The sequence below is a fragment of the Dendropsophus ebraccatus genome, chromosome 5 (assembly GCF_027789765.1).
Source record: "Dendropsophus ebraccatus isolate aDenEbr1 chromosome 5, aDenEbr1.pat, whole genome shotgun sequence".
NCBI lineage: Eukaryota > Metazoa > Chordata > Amphibia > Anura > Hylidae > Dendropsophus > Dendropsophus ebraccatus.
The window spans coordinates 2,844,825-2,864,940 of NC_091458.1; positions in this window are offsets into that span (position 1 = coordinate 2,844,825).

Below are 20,116 nucleotides of genomic sequence, written 5' to 3' on the forward strand. Positions count from 1 at the left end.
TTAATACCCTGTCTATTCCTGCGATTCCCTTCCTAACGGCCTCTGATTGCTCGACTTGTTATTTGACCTTCCGCTTGACCTTTGACTATCATTTGGTTGCTGATTTTGTACTGCGTTGTCCGTGTGGTTCTGACTTGGCTTGTTTACTATCCATGTCCATCCATGGCTTGTTTACTATCCCATATTATGTTTGTCTGTCTGTCTTGTTCTGTGTTCCACATATACAGCATAGGGAACACCTTTGTGGTTGTCCGCAGCCGACTGAGGCAAGTAGGTAGGGACAGTGGGTGGGTTGAGACCTAGGGCCCACTGTCTTGTCCTGTAGCTCCCTGTCCTGACAGAATAGCCAGCCCAAACTGTCGTTTGTCTCATGGACAACAGGACCGCCATGACCAATATAGTGGACCAAATGCAGCGGCTCAACACTATGGTGCAGGGGCTTGCTGTAAGAGTCTAGGAACAGGAGACCGCACCCCGACAGTTTACTATGACCTCCCAGACACCTCCTGAGCCGCCGGTTCAACTCCCAGAAAAATTCACGGGGGACAGGAGAAGCTTTTATACATTCCGTGAGGGATTTAAATTCTTCTTCACATTGCGTCCTCGCTCCTCTGGAGATGAGGCTCAGAAGGTGCGCATTGTTATGTCCCTTCTCCAAGGGTTGCCACAGGAATGGGCCTTCTCCTTGCCACCTGACTCTCCTGAACTACTGACAGTTGACCGATTTTTTTTTTTTTTCGGCTTTGGGATTGCTCTATGACGATCCTGATAGTGCCGCCAATGCTGAGCGTCAGCTGACAGTGCTGAGACAGGGCAGACGTCCAGAGGAGGATTACTGTTCTGAGTTTAGGCAGTGGAGTAGTTCTCCCACTTGATTTTTCTCCTCCACTGTATTTGCGAAGGGCCCCTCACATCTTAGGTTAATTTCAAAGTCCACGTATGACACCCAACAATATAACCACATGTCCCTCTACTTTACTCTACATCCATCCACACAAAAAGCTGCAAGGAAACTAAGTGAACCCTTTGGGGTCATGGTTGGCCACCCTCACCTCCACCCTTCTCTCCAGCCTGAGGTCATGGTCGTTTGCCCTCACCTCCACTCTTCTCTCCAGCCTAAAGTAATGGTTGGCCAGTCTCACCTCCACCCTTCTCTCCTGTCTGAAGTAATGGTTGGCCAGTCTCACCTCCACCCTTCTCTTCTGTCTGAAGTAATGGTTGGCCAGCCTCACCTCCTCCTGAACAACATCCTTAAACACCTTTGGATTCATTCTTCTCTTAGGTATTGGTATTTTTCATCTAATATAACATTGGGTATTTCCTCTAAAAAAATTCCCTCAATAAAACTGTGTGGTGTAGCCCCCCGGTGTGGTGATATATCGAAGAGGCGGCCGGTCACTTGCTAGTTTTTGTAGTGTGACACCACTCCTGTGGTGGATGGCCAAGATACAGCCGGACCTTAGGATTTTGTCACGTGACGCCAGTGCCTGGTGGGCACACAGGTGTGATGTCGCGCCTGCTTTTAGTGTGTAAGGCCGGTTGAGCCCTTCTCCCCTGTGGTCGGTGTCCTGTCGGGTGGCTACTGGGTCCCTTAGGTTAGGGTCCTATTACACGCAGCGATTTTTGAAGATTAACGACTAACAATAAACGATCGCAAACGAGATTGTTTATTGTTAACCAGAAATCGTTCACCATATTACACAGAGCGATAATCGTTAGATACGACCGTTACTACGATTGTTATTGCGATCGTTACTATGATCGTTTATTGCTTCTGATCCCAGCAAAACAATGGGCAGTGTGCAAATACACTGAACGATTAGTGAAAAAATGCGGAACTTGAGCGAACGAACGTGGAATTACAGCGAAAGATTAGCGAATGATTAACGATAATTTTAGGTTCAGATCTAAGTCAACGATCAACGACATACGAACGATTTTTTGATCGTTGCCTGCAATTACACAGAATGATTATAGTTTAAATTCAAAAGATATAACGATTTTCTGCACGATAATCGTGCTGTGTAATAGGGCCCATAGTGTCACCAACGATGTAGTCACAGATGGCCAGAGCGCTGTGATGACCCTCACTCCAGAAAGGGGAAGTGTCCCAAGGTTGGGGTGTGTATGCTGTGCAGGTGGTGATGAATAATCACAGACTCTTGGAATAACGTTGAGTTAGTTACTACTTGTAAATGTGTAGCAGGTGATCTCTTTGACCTACACTTGACAAAGTTCCAATAAAGGCTTGAACATAGGACGACCAGATCTGTAGGATAAGTGCAGTGTAGGAGATAAATGTGTCAATAGAGTTTTGTTGAAGTAAAGTAGCAGAGAGGAGGATGCCTCAACCCATGTAGAAATGTGTTCTGCCGGGATGTTGGAGGATGAGGTAGAATACTTAGGAGAATAAGAATAATAAGAAGAACACCTGTGCCCGTGTATTGACCTTTGAATTCAGTCTTCACACCACCTTATGCCCACTAGCGTTGGCCAAACCGTACTAATGGGTGACACAGGAGCCAAGTCTTGTTACCTGGGTTGAACGGAATGCTGAGGGTTCCCTACTGACACCCCCACTGCAAGACAGAGTTCCTAGGCTTAATGCAACTTTGCTCTGTCTGGATCAGTTCCTGGCTCTTTGGCTCTTTAGTGGATACTGACCTGCTCTCTGACTTAACCTCAACCCACATGGTGGACAAGGAGATCTTTTGGCTGGTCCTCTCCTGAGAGGTTTAACACTGCATAGTGCTTGGTGTAGGTACTTGTGAGAAGGTTGGTAACAGTGTACTGTCTTGCGTCCTACCCATGCGGGGTACTGGCTAAGGCTGACTACTCAAGGACCTGGCAGAGGGCCAGGGCCCAGATAGGACCGCTGTGTAGAGTTGTCTAGGTTGCGTCCTTCCTCCAAACCGTCCCAAACAGAAGACTCTTGCTCTTCCCCCACCCATGGGACTAATTTCTTCTACAGCATTTGGGCAAAAAAGAGTGCAATAGAAGAACAGAGAGGAGAGGTGATAGGAAAGAAAAAAGCAGAAATCCTACTGGTCTACAGATTTTGGTAACACAAACACAATAACCACTTGCGATCATTCAGCTGTGCGGCTTCTACATACTAATGCACTATACAGCGACATCTAGTGGCCAACTCTTAATACTACTTTCATCATAATATGACCACAAAAAGTACGGACTTTTGCGAGTGGGGTATGTTACAGTAACACCCCTAGTGGGACACCACATACTCCCCCACTTGAAAAAAGGTGGCGTAACACCTTGAGAAAAAGACTGGACGTTTGTTAAGGCACAGCATGGGTTATGAGAATACATTATATTTTATAAATACTTATAAGAGCAATATATATAAAATTTTGTTTTGTTACTGAAATCGTCCACCATAAACCTTTTGGGCAGGGGCGTAGCTAGGATTCATGGGGCCCCATAGCAAAAAACTGTATAAGGCCCCCCCTCCCCTACACACTAATGTGTGTGTGTGTGTATGTATGTATGTATATATATATATATATATATATATATATACACACACACATACACACACACAGATGTGACCAAAAAAAAAATTCTCTTGTGGCCAGAGGCAGAATCCTATGGTTATATACATAGGTGCAGGAGCAGACTACCTTTTGTTCATTTACTGCAGTGTGTAAGTGAGCCAAGTGTTCTCTTACATGCTGCAACACAAAAAAGGGTTAATATAGAAGACAATTAGCTCTCTCCTTGCTACTCCTGCACTGATAACCTCTGACCTCTGTTCTCTGAGCTCCTGCAGAAGTCAGGGGTTATCAGAGTAGTCAGGCAGAGAGCTAATTGTCTTCTGTATTAACCCTTTTTTGTTTTGCAGCATGTTAGAGAACACTCGGTCACTTACACACTGCAGTAAATAAGGGGTTACGCAAAAGGACACAGGAGGCTCTTATCTTCCCTGGGCCCCCTCCCTCCACAGGCCCCATAGCAACCGCCTTCCCTGCCTTATGGTAGCTATGCCACTGCTTTTGGGGTACTAGAAGCATCTGTCCATATGCACCCTTAGTGGTGCTATGATGCGTCAGTTCCTTGTAAAAACAGCAATGGTGAGGATCCTTTCTCACAAGAAAGCGGAATATAGGAGAGGGGATCACAGCTAAGCCCGGTGCAGGATCTTAAACAAGGGTGTTGCAACTGGGGACACACAAACTGTAGGAGCCAACGTGGCTCAACAGAGCAGCTCAGCCGAACTGCCCAAGGGACAGCATAAAGTCTTTTCAGCATCCATTTGGGGGACACTTTTTCAGAAGGTTTGAGAGCGTCGAGGAGCCAGCTTAGTAGATTTCTTCCTTGGCTGTGCTGGAAGTATTCGTCTGGATCCAAATCTTTTGCAACAGACACACTCCTCTGTCATGGTAGAAGCTGTGGTAGTGACAGGTGCTGGAGCTGTGGTCACAGTAGGTGAAATTGTAGGTGACTTGGGGCTGGACCAGTGCAGCAGGAGGGGCAACAGAGGCTGCAACAGCAGGTTTCTTTCTGACATCTTGTCTGGTTGGTGATGGAGCTTTGGATCTAGTGGTTTTAGCCACAACAACTTGTTCCTCCAGAGCTTTCCTGTGGTGGTACTCTTCCCAGGTCTCGTTCCAGTCCTGTGATGCAGTTGGCTTGTAGGGTTCCTGGACATAAAACTTGGGTCTTGTAATCACGAGTGGCGAGTGGCAGGTAAGTAGGCTCTTTTCCCAGCCCGACGTCTCACAGGTATCTGCTCACCATTGTAGGAGTCAGGTACAGTTCCAAATCCTTTTTCCTTTTCGAATGACAGTATAGTGTCTCTCCGTCTCTCTAGCGGTTACTCACCAGGATGGGCTTGGTCATAGTGTCTGATCAGCTCTCTCTCCAGCTCTGCTGCTGTGACTTTGCAGGTAGCTGTGTCACTGGACCAGGACTGTGCTGGTACCGCTAAGCCTGTTCTTTTTCTGCCGTCGGACGACAGAAGGGTGGACGCTTGGCAGGACCAATGTCTCTGAGCACATCCAAGAGCTGCTGAGTCTTACTCTTGTGAGCTTGTTGTGGCTGTGGACAGAGTGGAGGCGCTCCCACCGCAGAAGGGATGCGGCCTAGCGGCTCTGCTAGGGCCGGAGTGTGTTAGCATGGCGGCGGACCCGGGATGGAGACATACTCTGCGTCATCAAAGGCTGCTTCGGCTGCATACTCATCCTCATCATAAACGCTGTCTTGATCAGAATTCTTGATGCTGAAGAAGTGACTCTCACCTCGAGGTGTCTCATCCAAGGCCTTCGGCTGTGTGAACGGTGGTGGTAGTGGCTGGGCCGGAGAGAGGCTGCAGGGCTCGGCTGCTTCTCCGCGGAGTTAGCTTACCAGCGGGCCAGGGCTCCCACGATCTCGGAGATAGCTTGGGTTGCAGCGTCAAGGACCTATTGTTCTCGGTTCCCCATTTTGTTAGCACTGAGGGCAGAGTCATCACTTCCGGTGGAGCGCAGGGGACATACATGGGCGTCGGGCTCCACAATCATGGCCGCACCAGAAGTAGCAGAAGGGCGGTGTCTCACCATCAGGGGTCCTCCCGGAAACAACTCTGTGCTGCACAGTTCCGCCAGGGGGCAGTGTTGAGTCTTTTGGCTCGCTTTTGGGCAGTATTTCCCATGCTCTGGTTGGCGGGCTTTCAGGCAGTAGTGACGCAGCAAGTAAAGGATACGGTCTCAATGCAATAAAGATGGCTGCCCCACTTTTATGACGACTTGCGCTGGGGCACGGATCTTCAGGGCAATAGGTGGGGCTAGGTTTTTAGTACTTGGTGACTTGCGATGACAGTATTAAGCACACAGTTCTGACAGTGAAACGCACACCATACACAGCTTTCCAAGGTAGCGACAATAGACTGCAACAAAGCTTGTATCCTGTTCATGACGCCACTACTGTGGTATGCCCCTGGAGGTTTTATAGCGGAGGAGCGGCCGGTCACTTGCCAGGTGTTGTAGTGTGACACCACTTCTATGGTGGATGGCCGAGATATAGCCGGACTAGAGATGAGCGAGTACTAAAATGCTCAGGTGCTTGTTACTCGAGACAAATATTTCCCGATACTCAGGTGCTCATTTTGAGTAACGAACCCCATTGAAGTCAATGGGAAACTCGAGCATTTTTGCAGGGGACCAGAGCTCGGCACAGGGAAGGTTGTGTGAAAACCTCGAAACCTCAGAAAATGATGGAAACACCACAGAAATGGACAGGAAACAGCAGGGGCTGCCTAATCGCACAATTATGCCAAATTATGGGCAACAGCCGGGTGGTGGCCCTCAATACAATTTTGCTGACCCAGACCAAGATAGACAAGGCCCATGTGCTGGCACATGTTAGGAAAGCAGCCAACTAGGTGCAACGAAGCATGGCAGTGACAAGAGAGTCACCAAGTTAGACTGAGGTAGCAGCTGAACCCCTCAAAAGAAACCTTTTTATCCACGCCTATAAACCACGTTACCTATGATAACTACAGATGGCGAAGGCAACGGGGAGATCAAACAGCACCCACCGCTAAGTGTCATTGTGTGTGTGTGTGTTATGTGGTCAGGCACGTTCTACAGTGGTGTGGTTGTCATAGAAACCATGTAAGAGACCCTCTAATTTGAATGTTCATGTCAGGACAGGGAGGTACAGACAGGACGAGACAGTGGGCCCTAGGTCTCAACCCACCCACTGTCCCTACCTACTTGGCTCAGTCGGCTGCGGACAACCACAAAAGCGTTCCCTATGCTGTATATGTGAAACACGCAACAAGACAGACAGACAAACACAATATGGGATAGTAAACAAGCCAAGTCAGAACCAAACACGCAGTACAAAATCAGCAACCAAATTGGATAGTCTAAAGTCAGGCGAAAGGTCAGATAACAAGTCGAGCAATCAGAGGCCGTTAGGAAGGGAATCGCAGGAATAGACAGGGGGGAGCTGGGATCAGGGTATTAAGTTAATAGCCAGTGCTGGGACTCTGCCTCAGCTTTGTTTTATGGTGACCAAGAGCCCAGTCCGGATCCCTATTGGACCGGCGCTCTGATCTTCCAGGTTACAGACAGGCAGAGAAACCCGTCAATCACAGAAACAACACAGGTGATTAATCAAGTCCAGAAGCTTCTCAGCTTAACTCCTGCATTGCCGGAAGCTGAGAAGCAAGTGGGTGTGGCACACAACAGCAAACACCAGGCCCAGTACCCCCCCCCCCCCTCTTATGAGGGGCCTCAGGACCCTTATTGAACGGACCTGGCTCAGACGGGTTCAGTGCATGATATCGCCGAACCAGGCGAGGAACATGCATGTCTCTAGCAGAAACCCACGTACGTTCTTCCGGGCTGGAGCCCTTTTAATGGACCAGATACTTCAATGAGCCCTGTACCCAATGAGAGTTTAAAATCTTCTCCACCTCGTACTCCAGTTTACCCTGAATGATGAGCGGAGCAGGGGGAGGCCACGGGGTCACTGGAGCAACATACCTTTTTAACAGATCTCTATGAAAAACATTGTGGATACGGAGAGATACAGGCAGTTTCAATCTGAAAGTAACAGAATTAATGACCTCCACAATAGTATATGGCCCAATGTATTTTGGCGCCAGTTTACCTGACTGCACCCTTAACCTCAGATTTCTGCTCAAGAGCCAGACCTTATCACCTAATACATATTGCTGGCCAGATATGCGTCTTTTATTAGCATGTTTTTGTATGACTCTTGGGCTTTAACCAAGCTCTGATGAGCTTAGGCCCAAACTGTGCACAGTTTAGAATATATATCCTCGGCAGATTCGGCGGAGTGAGTGGATGAATATCTGGGGTTAAAACCATAATTACAAAAGAACGGCGACATTTTAATGGAACGTTGTTCATGATTGTTAAGAGCAAATTCAGCTAATGAAATAAAATCTCTCCATCTGTCTTGAGCATCAGCCACAATACACCTCAGAAATTGTTCTAGAGACTGATTGATCATCTCAATCTGCCCATTCGTCTTAGGATGGAAGGCAGACGAGAAGGACAAAGAGGTACCCAGCCTGCCATAGAACTCCCTCCAAAACCTAGCCACAAACTGAACACCTCTGTCAGAAACAATGCTTTCAGAGATCCCATGAAGGCGTAGAATGTGATTGATGAACAGTGTGGCTAAAGTTCAAGCATTAGGTAGTTTACATAGCGGAATGAGGTGGCACATTTTAGAAAATCTTTCAACGACCACCCAAATTACAGTCTTACCCTTAGACAGTGGCAGGTCAGTAATAAAATCCAAGGTCTCGTAATGACTGGCAGAGGATGAAGGAGACCCTTAGATGGCCTACGAGGAACTTTGGACCGAGCACAAGTCTCAAACAAAGCCTCAACAAAAGACCACCAGTAATGGCGTGAGAGTAAATACTTAGTTCCTGCCACCCTGGGGTGACCAGCCAACAGTGAACTATGAATCTCCTCCAAGATCCAGAGGCCAAGATTCGGAGGCACAAACAGGAGAGACTCCAGAGTATTACGGGGTGCTAGAGCGTGAGTCCCCAAGTCTGGTTGCAAGACAGACACAACAACACCAGGTCTTAAAATTGTATCGGGCTGATTCCTGGCAGAATTCTCGATGTCAAAACTGCGAGACAGGGCGTCAGCTCTGACATTCTTGGAAACAGGCTGATATGTGATCTTAAAGTTGAATCTAGAGAAAAACGAGGCCCATCTAGCCTGACGTGGGGTGAGACGTTTCGCACCAGATTTTTATGGTCAGTAAGTACCACCACCTTATGTTTGGCACCCTCAAGGAAGTACCTTCATTCATCGAACGCAATTTTAATATCCAATAATTCTCTGTTGCCAATTTTGTAATTACATTCGGCATGGGTAAACTTCCTTGAAAAGGAGGCAACAGGACGAAGGTTGGTAAGGGTGTTAGATCCCTGGGACAACACTGCTCCCACCCCCACCTTGGATGCGTCCACCTCCACAAAGAAGGGACGCTTAAAAATCCGGCTGTGTCAGCACTGAAGCTTCTGAGAAACATTACCAAAGTTTATCAAATGCCTTGATTGCTTCTGAGGTCCAGTTTATTAGATCAGCCCCCTTCCTAGTCAAATCCGTAAGGGGTTTGGCTACAAGTGAGAAGTCTTTGATAAACTTCCTAAAGTAATTGTCGAATCCCAAAAACCTCTGCAGGGCCTTCAGGTTATTGGGTCGCTCCCAGTATTTAATGGCTACCACCTTAAGGAGATCCATAACAAAATAGTTAGGGGTTATATTGTAACCCAGAAACGAGACCTCCTGGATAACGAACTGGCATTTCGACAACTTGGCATACAGACTGTTTTGTTTCAGAAGCTCCATTACTGTACAGACATGCAATATGTGAGAAGCCCAGTCGGGGGAAAAAAACCAAAATGTCATATTAATAAACAACAAGAAATCAACCTAAATGCGCACGAAAAATGTAATAAACAAAGTGTTGGAAGAATGAACACGTTCATTTTTTGGACAGAGGGAGGAATCTGCCCATGCGAAGAACGGAGTCTATGACATGGACGGAGACACGCGCCTGCATCAGTCCGCCGGAGGGTTATCTGTCGCCATTCCGCAGTGTGCACGTACCCTTAGAGTGTATGAAGGAAGGGACACCCGAATCCAGCCCCCTGATGCCCCCCCCCCCCCCCCCTCATCCTCAGAGTGCTGGATAAAGGACACCACCACCTGTACGGGGATAACTTTTATACCAGCACCCCCTCTTCCCGTCCCTCGCTGCCCGAGCTACTGTAGCTTGCGGCACAATCCAAAAATATCAGAAGCAGTAATAGAGCCCTAATATTTAGCAGCCATGGAGTGGACCCAGCGCTTCTGGATATGAAGGACCCCGTATCGCACCAGGGCAACACTTTCCAGGTGACGTCCCCCACACTGGAAAACAGGAGACCCCAGAAGAAGTGCAGAGTGTGGGGTAACAGGGGGATCAGGAAGGACGCCATTTTCCAGTGTGACACCTGTCCTGATCCCCCCGGCCTCTGCATACTGGATCGCTCCAAGGCGCACCACACGTCACTGGGGTTCTACATTATCTAAATTCTGTCCCTTATTCCTATTTCAGGGGTCACGTTGATCCAGGGATTATTCTGATCGCCAATATGGAGTCGGGAAGGAATTTTTCCCCTGTGATGAGGCTACTGTCGTCTGCCTCACGAGGGTTTTTGCCTTCCTCTGGATCAACACAGGTTGAGTTTGATGGACACTTGTCCTTTTCAACCTTATAAACTAATAATTGGCCTAATACCCCTAAATAAATTAATAATTGTCCCTTTTCCCCAGCTAAATAGGTATGGCCGCCATTCCCATTAGAGGCTGGAATGGAGGATGGAGGCAATGATGCAATTACAAAGCCTCTGTGCGGCCAGGACAGTAGAAACCCCCCACAAGTGACCCCATTCTGGAAACTACACCCCATAAGGAATCTAACAAGGGGGGCAGCGGGGATATGGCCCCCTGGTGACGGCCACATTTGTGCAGTGAAAATGAAAAAAAAAAAGGTATTTTTTTATTTTGACGGTATATGTTAATACATATGTGCCCGTCACCAGTGGGGTCCATATGCTCACTGCACCCCTTGTTAGATTCTTTATGGGGTGTAGTTTCCAGAATAGGGTCACTTTTGGGGGGTTTCTACTGTCCTGGCCGCACAGGAGCTTTGTAATTGCGACATGGCCTCCATCCTCCATTCCAGCCTCTAAATGGCGCTCTGGTGGCTTACCCTTTGCCCATATGGCACATTATGTCCACATTGGGGATATTTTCGTACTCAGGGGAAATTACCCTACACGTTTTGCATTCATTTTTAACCCCTTGTGGAAATAGAAAAAATCAAGGCTAGACCAACATTTAGTGTAAATATTTAAATTTTTACACTAAATCATTGATCTTGTCTTGATTTTTTCATTTTCACAAGGCGATGAAAGATAAAAAATAAAAAAAATGTGTAGAACAATTTCCCCTGAGTACGGAAATACCCCACATGTGGACATAAAGCGCCATGCGGGTGCAGGGAAAGCCTCCGAAGGGAAGGAGCGCCATTTGGTTTTTGGAGGCTGGATTTGGATGGAATGGATTTCGAGGGGCCATGTTGCATTTAAAAGGCCCCTGTGTTGCCAAGACAGGTGAACCCCCCACAAGTGACCCCATTATGGAAACTACACCCCTCAAGGAATGTAACAAGGGGTGTAGTGAGCATATGGACCCCACTGGTGATGGGCACAAATGTGGAACAATATGGTGTGAAAATGAAATATTAAATTTTTTACACCATAGAGTTGGTTTAGCCTTGAATTTTTCATTTTTACAAGGGGTTAAAAGAAAAAAAACACACAAAATGTGTAGAGCAATTTCCCCCGAGTCCGTAAATACCCCACATGTGGACATAAAGCGCCATGTGGGCGCAGGGCAAGCCTCCGAAGGGAAGGAGCGCCATTTGGATTTTGGAGGCTGGATTTGGCTAGAATGGATGATGAACGCCATGTTGCATTTACAGAGCCCTTGTGCTGCCAAGACACTGGAAACCCCCCACAAGTGACCCCATTCTGGAAACTACACCCCTCAGGGAATCTAACAAGGGGTGCAGTGAGGATATGGACCCCTTGATGACGGGCACATTTGTGCCTTGAAAGTGAAAAATTAAAATTTTCCTTTTCACGTCACATTGTTCCACATTTGTGCCCGTCACCAGTGGGGTCCATATCCTCACTGCACCCCTTGTTAGATTCCTTGAGGGGTGTAGTTTCCAGAATGGGGTCACTTTTTGCGGGGTTTCCAGTGTTTTGGCAGCACGAGGGCTCTGTAAATGCGACATGACCCTTGAAATCCATTCCAGTGAAATCCAGCTTCCAAAGGCCAATTGGCGCTCCTTCCCTTCGGAGGCTCGTCCTGCGCCCGCTTGGCACTTTATGTCCACAGTTGGGGTATTTCTGTACTCGGGAGAAACTGTGCTACAAGTGTGTTGTTTTTTTATTCTTTTATCCCCTTGTAAAAATGAAAAATTAAAGGCTAGAACAACACTTTAGTGTAAAAAATTGAATTTTTCCTTTTTCACGCCACATTGTATGGCAACAACGGCCCTACTTTGTACGGGTGAACAATACCTATTGTTCTGAGGGATCCTGGCCGGAGCGTATACACTTCGTATACGCTCCGGCCGGGATCCTGCACGGGGCTGCAAATATTCAATGAGTTCCGGACGTAGGAAACTCTGTCAGTTTACACAGTGAAGCGAGCGGCTCTGGCACTGTGTGCTATGGGAAGCTCTGATGCGGGCACGCACTGATGCATCAGAGCTCTGCGGCCGGACAGATCATCAGGGGAACGGCCTGTCTCAATACGTTGTGTGAACATAGCCTTGGGGTGCATTTCTCTGGTAATAGGTTTATAATTATAAAAGATATTGGATTACAATAAAATCTCAGCACAGAAAATTTAAATTTTCTAATTTCTTACACACTTAGCTTTTATTTCTGTGACTCCCCTAAAGGATGTGCTTTTGCAGAGTTTGGGGGTTCCTTAAGGCCATTTCAGGCACTGTCCTTAAGGGGTTAAAAGCGGTCTTCCACTCATCACCTTCCCTGATTCAGATAAGATTATATGCCCCGCGTAGGTCCACCTTAGAAGACGATTTAGCTCCCGCTATCTGGTGAAACAAATCCAGGATTAGAGGAAGCGGGTGCTGATTCGTAACAGTAATCTTGTTTAACTCCCGGTAGTCGATACAGAGGAGGAGGGAGGAATATGTCCTTTTCTCAGACTGTCCTTTATATACTCTCGCATGGCCTCCCTCTCAGGACAGGACAAGTTAAATATTTGACCCTTGGGATATTTGGCATCGGGAGTTAACTCATGAGCACAATCATATGGCCTGTGGGGCGGCAAACCATCCACAGCTCTTTCATCGAATACATCAGAATAATCAGTCAGAAATCCTGGAATGCCCCCTCCACAAGAGAAACAGCAATACAGTGGGGGACACGTTCAGGCCCCCACCAAGTAAGTTCTCTGCTGGACCAAACGAAGAAAGGGTTATGTGTCTCCAGCCAGGGTAACCCCAGAATGATATCAGACGACAAATTATGGATAAGAAGAAAATCAATTTTTTCAACATGGACGGACCCCACCTTAAAGGGGTACTCCGGCCTGGGGGCTTTTTTTTATATGGCCGAGGAGGAGGTGGCTGAGAGCAACGATGTCCACTCACCTCCCCGGTTCCAGCGGCGGGTCCCGTATCTCAGCACTCCAGTCCCCACTGCCCGGCCGCTTCCTGGTGTCTGACGCGGGCTTGAGACGTGACGTTTCAAGTCCACTCAGCCTGTCAGTAACAGAGGCGGGATCCCACCTCCATCACTGACTGGCTGAGCGGACTTGAAACATCACGTCTCAAGCCCACGTCAGACACCAGGGAGTGGCCGGGCAGCGGGGACTGGAGCGCCGTGATACGGGACCCACCGAGTGGACGTTGTTGCCCTCAGCCACTTCCTCCCCAGCCATATAAAAAAAAAGCCCCCAGGCCGGAGTACCCCTTTAACTTCCAGGCAGGGAGTCATGTACCGTACGTCCCCTTGGGCAAAGGGGGCACAGTCTGCTCCAGTGACAATGGACTAGCAACAAGGGACAAACCTCTAAGCCTGAAAAGAACATAGAGTTAAAATTAGCAGAGGACCTGGAATCAATCTGGGCATACCCTGAAACACTTTTAGGTGAAGGTTACTTGTGCCCCTGAGAGACCCCCTTGATAGTCTCTGATGTTTTCTGGTGGTGGTCCCCGCTTGGAAGGACATTGACAAACACTGTGTCCTGCTTTCCCACAATACAAACACAGGTTGTTCGGCAGACGGTGCGCTCGTCTGACTCTGGCATCGGTGGAGTCTACCTGCATAGGCTCCTCTGGTATGGCAGGAGGGGAAGGTTTAGGGTAGGAGACTGGAGACAGTGAGGTTCTGGGATGGTCTAAGGTACCTCCCTCCCGCTGTCTTTCCCTTAAACGTCGGTCAACTTGGATGGCTAATGTCATACTCTCCTCAAGAGACTCAGGGTTAGGGTAAGCCACCAGCATGTCCTTTAAATGGTCATTCAGTCAAACCGGAGGGCAGAGTCATTCCTTAATATTTCACTCTAGGATTTCAGGATGCCGAGGAGCAGAAAAGAAGAACAAGAGAACAGCATGATTGCTGTAAGACCATAACCTACAGTCACACAAGGTGTAATAGTGATTATGACTGGGGGGTGCTGGTGATTACTGGGGAAGGCTGGTGATGGTGGTGATGACTGGGGAAGGCTGGAGATGGTGGTGATGACTGGGGAAGGCTGGAGATGGTGGTAATGACTGGGGAAGGCTGGTGATGGTGGTGATGACTGGGGAAGGCTGGAGATGGTGGTGATGACTGGGGGATGCTGGAGATGGTGGTGATGACTGGAAAAGGCTGGTGATGGTGGTGATGACTGGGGCATGCTGGTGATAACTGGTGAGGCTGGTGATGGCAGTGATGACTGGGGGATGCTGGTGATGACTAGATGAGGCTAGTGATAACTGGTAAGGCTGGTGATGGTGGTGATGACTGGGAAAGGGTGGTGATGGTGGTGATGACTGGGGGATGCTGGAGATGGTGGTGATGACTGGGGAAGGCTGGTGATGGTGGTAATGACTGGGGGATGCTGGTGATGACTAGATGAGGCTAGTGATAACTGGTAAGGCTGGTGATGGTGGTGATGACTGGGAAAGGGTGGTGATGGTGGTGATGACTGGGGGATGCTGGAGATGGTGGTGATGACTGGGGAAGGCTGGTGATGGCAGTGATGACTGGGGGATGCTGGTGATGACTAGATGAGGCTAGTGATAACTGGTAAGGCTGGTGATGGTGGTGAGGACTGGGGGAGGCGGGTGATAGTGCTGAAAACTAGGGGAGGCTGGTGATAGTGCTGAAAACTGGGGGAGGCTGGTGATAGTGCTGAAAACTAGGGGAGGCTGGTGATGACTGGGAAATCTTGTGATGCTGGCAATGACTGGGGGAGAAAGTTATGTTGGTAGAGCGTGTCTATCGAATATGTTCCTATTGAGGGCATAGTCAGGTGGGCATCACAAGCTGGATGTTCATACAGTGAAACCTCTCCAGAAGACCTCCCACTTACCCAGGCAGATTTTTAGTCCCACCATATAGGAGCATCTCCATTTAAGAGACCACTTCCATAGTAGACCACTTTTGCGTGTGATCTCGGGTGATCTTACCAGCATATAATCTAGTAATGAAGGCCGTCACTCACCTCTTGTCCAGAGCTTTGGGGGTCTCTCTGGTCCTTAGCACACGCTCCACCTGTATATATCAGTGCCCACAGCTCTCTATATACCCAGTGGACTCTGTAATTGCACCTCACTAATGAGGAAACCTGCCAGGAATGTTTACGGACAACAAGAGATCCCAAAGCCACCTGCTTGAGGTCACCAAGGTCCTGATGACAAGAACAGCCAGGACCCAGGGCGTAAGGCAATGACTAAAACAAGGATTGTCCTCCAGGGACTTCACCGGGGATCTGCAGCTTTATTCTCCATATGAGATGCATCATCATCCAACATCCCAAACATAGAGATCCATAATATATAGAGTAAACCTGATGTATATGAAGTGTAAGCTCTGTGCCCCAGCTCAGTCAGTGACGATGGGTAACAGGGACACCAGATGGCACATTCTATTACTGAACTACTGGTTTCCCTGACCGGGTGGCCATAAAAGCTTCACCCCAGTTCTTCCATCTGATTTATCCGAACAGGAAGAGCTGCCCGAATCCCACCCCGATCTCTGATCCAGAAGATTCCCTATTTCATCTAAAATACAGACCTCTTCTTCCTCCACCCCTCTACATTATTTCTGATGTTACAGCTGATTTGTTCCCGGTGTCCTTGTGTTCCGATACATCTTTAAAGACGGCGACCAATAAAGATACGAGGCAATTTTATAACATAAACTGATTATAAAGATGATCAGCAATATATACAAAGACGATATACAGGTGGTACAGCAGACATACAATAACCAGGTCTTCTCACTATGAGATTGCGGACACGTTTGCATAGATATGAAGACTAAGGTGAAGTTACATCATCTGTCCTTCTAGTATCAGCAAAGTCGCAAGTGGCCGAAACCAAACATCAGCCGCAAAGGACAGAGGGCGAATTATCACCAGAAACTTATCGATACTTCATCTGTCATAAAACTGGGGAGAAGCTCACAGTTATGTGACAGAGAACAAGTCCTGGGCCTGCACTATGGAAGCGTCCCGGGTAGTGATGAGCGAGCATGCTGGTCCGAGCTTGGTACTCGATCGTGTATTAGGGTTCTTGATGGTTCTCATTACTCGGACGAGCATCTCGCGATACTCGAGGAAATCTCATCATCCGTTTCCTGTAAGTTTGGGCGCTATTTCTCAGCCAATAAACATGCAGGAGACTCTTTGGTACATCCTGCGATCACGTGGGACCCATACATGTCGATAGCAGCGATTGGTTGGACAGATCAGATGACCCTGCCGTATAAAACTCGTCGCCGGCAGTGCTGGCTTCAGACGCATGCTGTGAGAGATCAGGGACAGAGCTGCTGCTGGTCAGGGAGAGTGTCAGTGTAGGATATAGCGTATCAGTAGGCAGGGTATATACCAGCAATACAAACACACAGACCTTTTATTAATACTATTACTACAGACTGCTGGAGTTGTAGTGCTGCTACACACTGTGGTGACCGGCTGCTGGCAGAAAGGGGGCATTAGGTGTTGTATACACACCCCTAAGAAGTGCTCAGTGTACTACTTTTTGATTTTGGGACTGGTGGTCCTGGTGTACTACACTGTATTGCTGGGATTTGTAGTACACTTTTATAAAACTTCACTGCTCATTGGACGGGGGTATCACAGCGTGTATCTAGGTCCAGCCACTACCAGATAGTACTGTACAGCCCCCCTAAACTAGTGGGGACTACACTGTATTGCTGGGATTTGTAGTACACCTGCATAGAACTTCACTGCTCATTGGAGGGGGTATCACAGAGTGTGTCTAGGTCCAGCCACTACCAGAGTGTACCATACAGCCCCCCTAAACTCGTGGGGACTACACTGGATTGCTGGGATTTGTAGTACACTACCCCTCAAGTGATGATCCCTTTGCATGAGACAATTGCCAGATCCTCAAGGATCAAATTCAAAATCAAAACAGAGGTGGGGGGGAGAGGTGGTGAGTTACATTATGCAGGGAATGTTACCCCAACTGCTACAGTCAAATTAAAAATCGAAAGGGTGTTGGGGGTAGAAGGCTACTTGTTGGCTACTGCTGGGCCTTAACTGGCATCCATGTTGACTACTAGTGTGCCTGCCCTTGCCTCCTTGTTGGCTACCGCTGGGCCTTAACTGTCATCCCGGGTTCGTGTGTAATTAGCAGTGAGGTTGGTTGCGTATGACAAGGGGCGGAACCTGGTGGCGGCTCTGCAACTCGGCAGCCTCACACATGTACCATGCCTGGCCCACGTCTTCAACCTAGTGTTGCTGCGGTTCCTTAAAACTTACCCCAATGTGGCTGACTTGCTCACCAAGGTGCACCGCATCTGTGCGCATTTCCACAAGTCAACCAGGGAAAGTTACCCCAACTGCTACAGTCCAATTCAAATTCAAACTCAAAACAACGGTGAGGGGGAGAAGTGGGGAGTCACATGGTGCAGGGAATGTTACCCCAACTGCTAGAGTCAAATTCATAGTCAAATTCAATTTACCTTCCTTGTCTTGTCCATTTCAAACCATATTATCTGTGGATGTCATCTTAGGGGTGTCCTCTGCCGTCCTTTCACCAGTACCTTCTACCTTTTTTCGATGTTGTAGCCATTTTGAAGGCGGGATTGACCAGGCCTTTCACCAGTAGCTTCTATCCTATCTTGGATGTTGTAGCCTTTTTGGAGGCAGGATTGACCAGGTCTTTTTAATAGACACTTGCCCTCTCTTAGAGACTCTTTTAAACAAATGAATACACTTTCAATCCTTTAATCAAATTCCGGGGCCTCTTAAGAAGACTGTATTGTTATTCTTCGTCCCTACCTCCAAAGAGATGCCTCTCATGCACAACTGCATGTGGGTGTGAGACTAAATCTAGCCATAATTGTATTGTCCATCTTGGTCTGGGTCTGTGGTGTCAGGCTAAATTTGTGGGTGGTCCATATGCTACCAGTGTTTGAATGGTTCCATGTGTTCTCACCGCCATGCTGTGTCAGGCTAAATTTTGGGTTGGTTCAAATGCTAACTCTGCTTTAATGAAACTCTGTATCCTCACCGCCGTGCTGTGTCAGGCCTAATTTTTTGGGAGGCTCACTTGCTACCTCACTTTTAATGGTTCTCTGTGTCTTCACTGCCATGCTCTGACGTCACACTACGTCTGCGGAGGAGCGGGACTGGTTGCCAGGGGCCTGCCGATTGCTCCCCCGCCAACCAGCCTGCTGTTTTATTTATTTTTTTACTCTTACTCTACTGTGTCAAGCCTAATTTTTGTGAGCTTCCACACCTGCCTCATCTAAAGCCGGTAATAGCCACTTTGTTTTTTTTTCTAACCTTCAATTTAAATTTTAAAATCAAATCGACTTCAATTCAAGTGCAATTTTGCAGGGCTGTCTGGTCATCCATTGTATCTCCAAGATACACGCCACTATTCAAAGGAACAGACAGTGATAATGGTGGATCCTAATTTAGCATCTTTGTGTTGTCCATTTCGTACCATTTCAACTTGTGGGTGTTCTCTGCCGTCCTTTCATTTTTTAGCTCGGGCCTCTTAAGAAGACTGTATTGTTATTCTTCGTCCCTACCTCCAAAGGGATGCCTATCGCACACAACTGCATGAGGGTGTGAGGCTAAATCTAGCCATAATCCGGCTATTTTAGTTTTAGGCGCAGCAGCACTGCCGTGGGTAAGCACCAACAGACGGTGCTCAAACTGCTGAACAGCACCTTCTACCTTCCTTGGATGTTTTAGCCTTTTTGAAGGCAGGATTGACCAGGCCTTTTACCAGTAGCTTCTTTCCTTCCTTGGATGTTGTTGTAGCCTTTTTGAAGGCAGGATTGACCAGGTCTTTTTAATACACAGGCTACCGCACTTGCCGTCTCTTAGAGACTCTTTAAAGGATTGAAAGTTTATTTGTTCAAATTCCGGGGCCTCTTAAAAAGACTGTATTGTTCTTTGTGTCCTCACTGCCATGCTCTGTAGTCACACACTACGTCTGCGGAGGAGCGGGACTGGTTGCCGGGCGCCCGCCGATCGCGCCCCCCGCCAACCAGCCAGCTGTTTTATTTTTTTTTTTGTCTAGCCGGGGCCGGGGCCTCACCATCCCCCGGTCGAGAGGCATCGGGTGTACCCTTGATGGTGACTGACAGCTGGCCTAGCCAGTTAACTGTCAGCACCTAGGTTCGTGTCCACTAAAAATCCCAACCCCTGGACTCACTCCAATTTTTGGGTGGGCTCAATTGCTTTCTCACTCACTTTTAATGGTTCTCTGTGTGCTCACTGCCATGCTGTGTCTGGCCTAATTTTTGGGAGGCTCACTTTCTTCCTCACTCATTTTTAATGATTCTCTGTGTGCTCAATAACATGCGGTGTCTGGTATAATTTTTGAAAGGCTGACTGGCTACTGCTTCTACCTTGTTCACTCTGTCCTAACCGCCATGCTGTGTCAGGCTAAATTTTGGGGTGTTTCATCATATGCTGCCTCTGTTTTAATGGTTCCCTGTGTTCTCACTGCTATGCTGTGTCAGGCTGACTTTTTGGGGGGTCCATATGCCTACCTCTGTTTTAACCAGGCTGTTGCACAGAATTAGGCATAATGGTGCCATTAGGCAGCCTCAGAGCCATGCATACATGCTGCCCCTGCTGTTTCCTGTCAATTTGCGTTGTGTTTCCATCAATTTCTTAGGTTGACAGGTTTTCACACGACCTTCCCTCTACCAAACTTGAGTCTCCTGCAAAAATGCTCGAGTCTCCCATTGACTTCAATGGGGTTCGTTACTCAAAACGAGCACTCGAGTATCGGGAAATACTCATCTCGAGTAACGAGCACCCGAGCA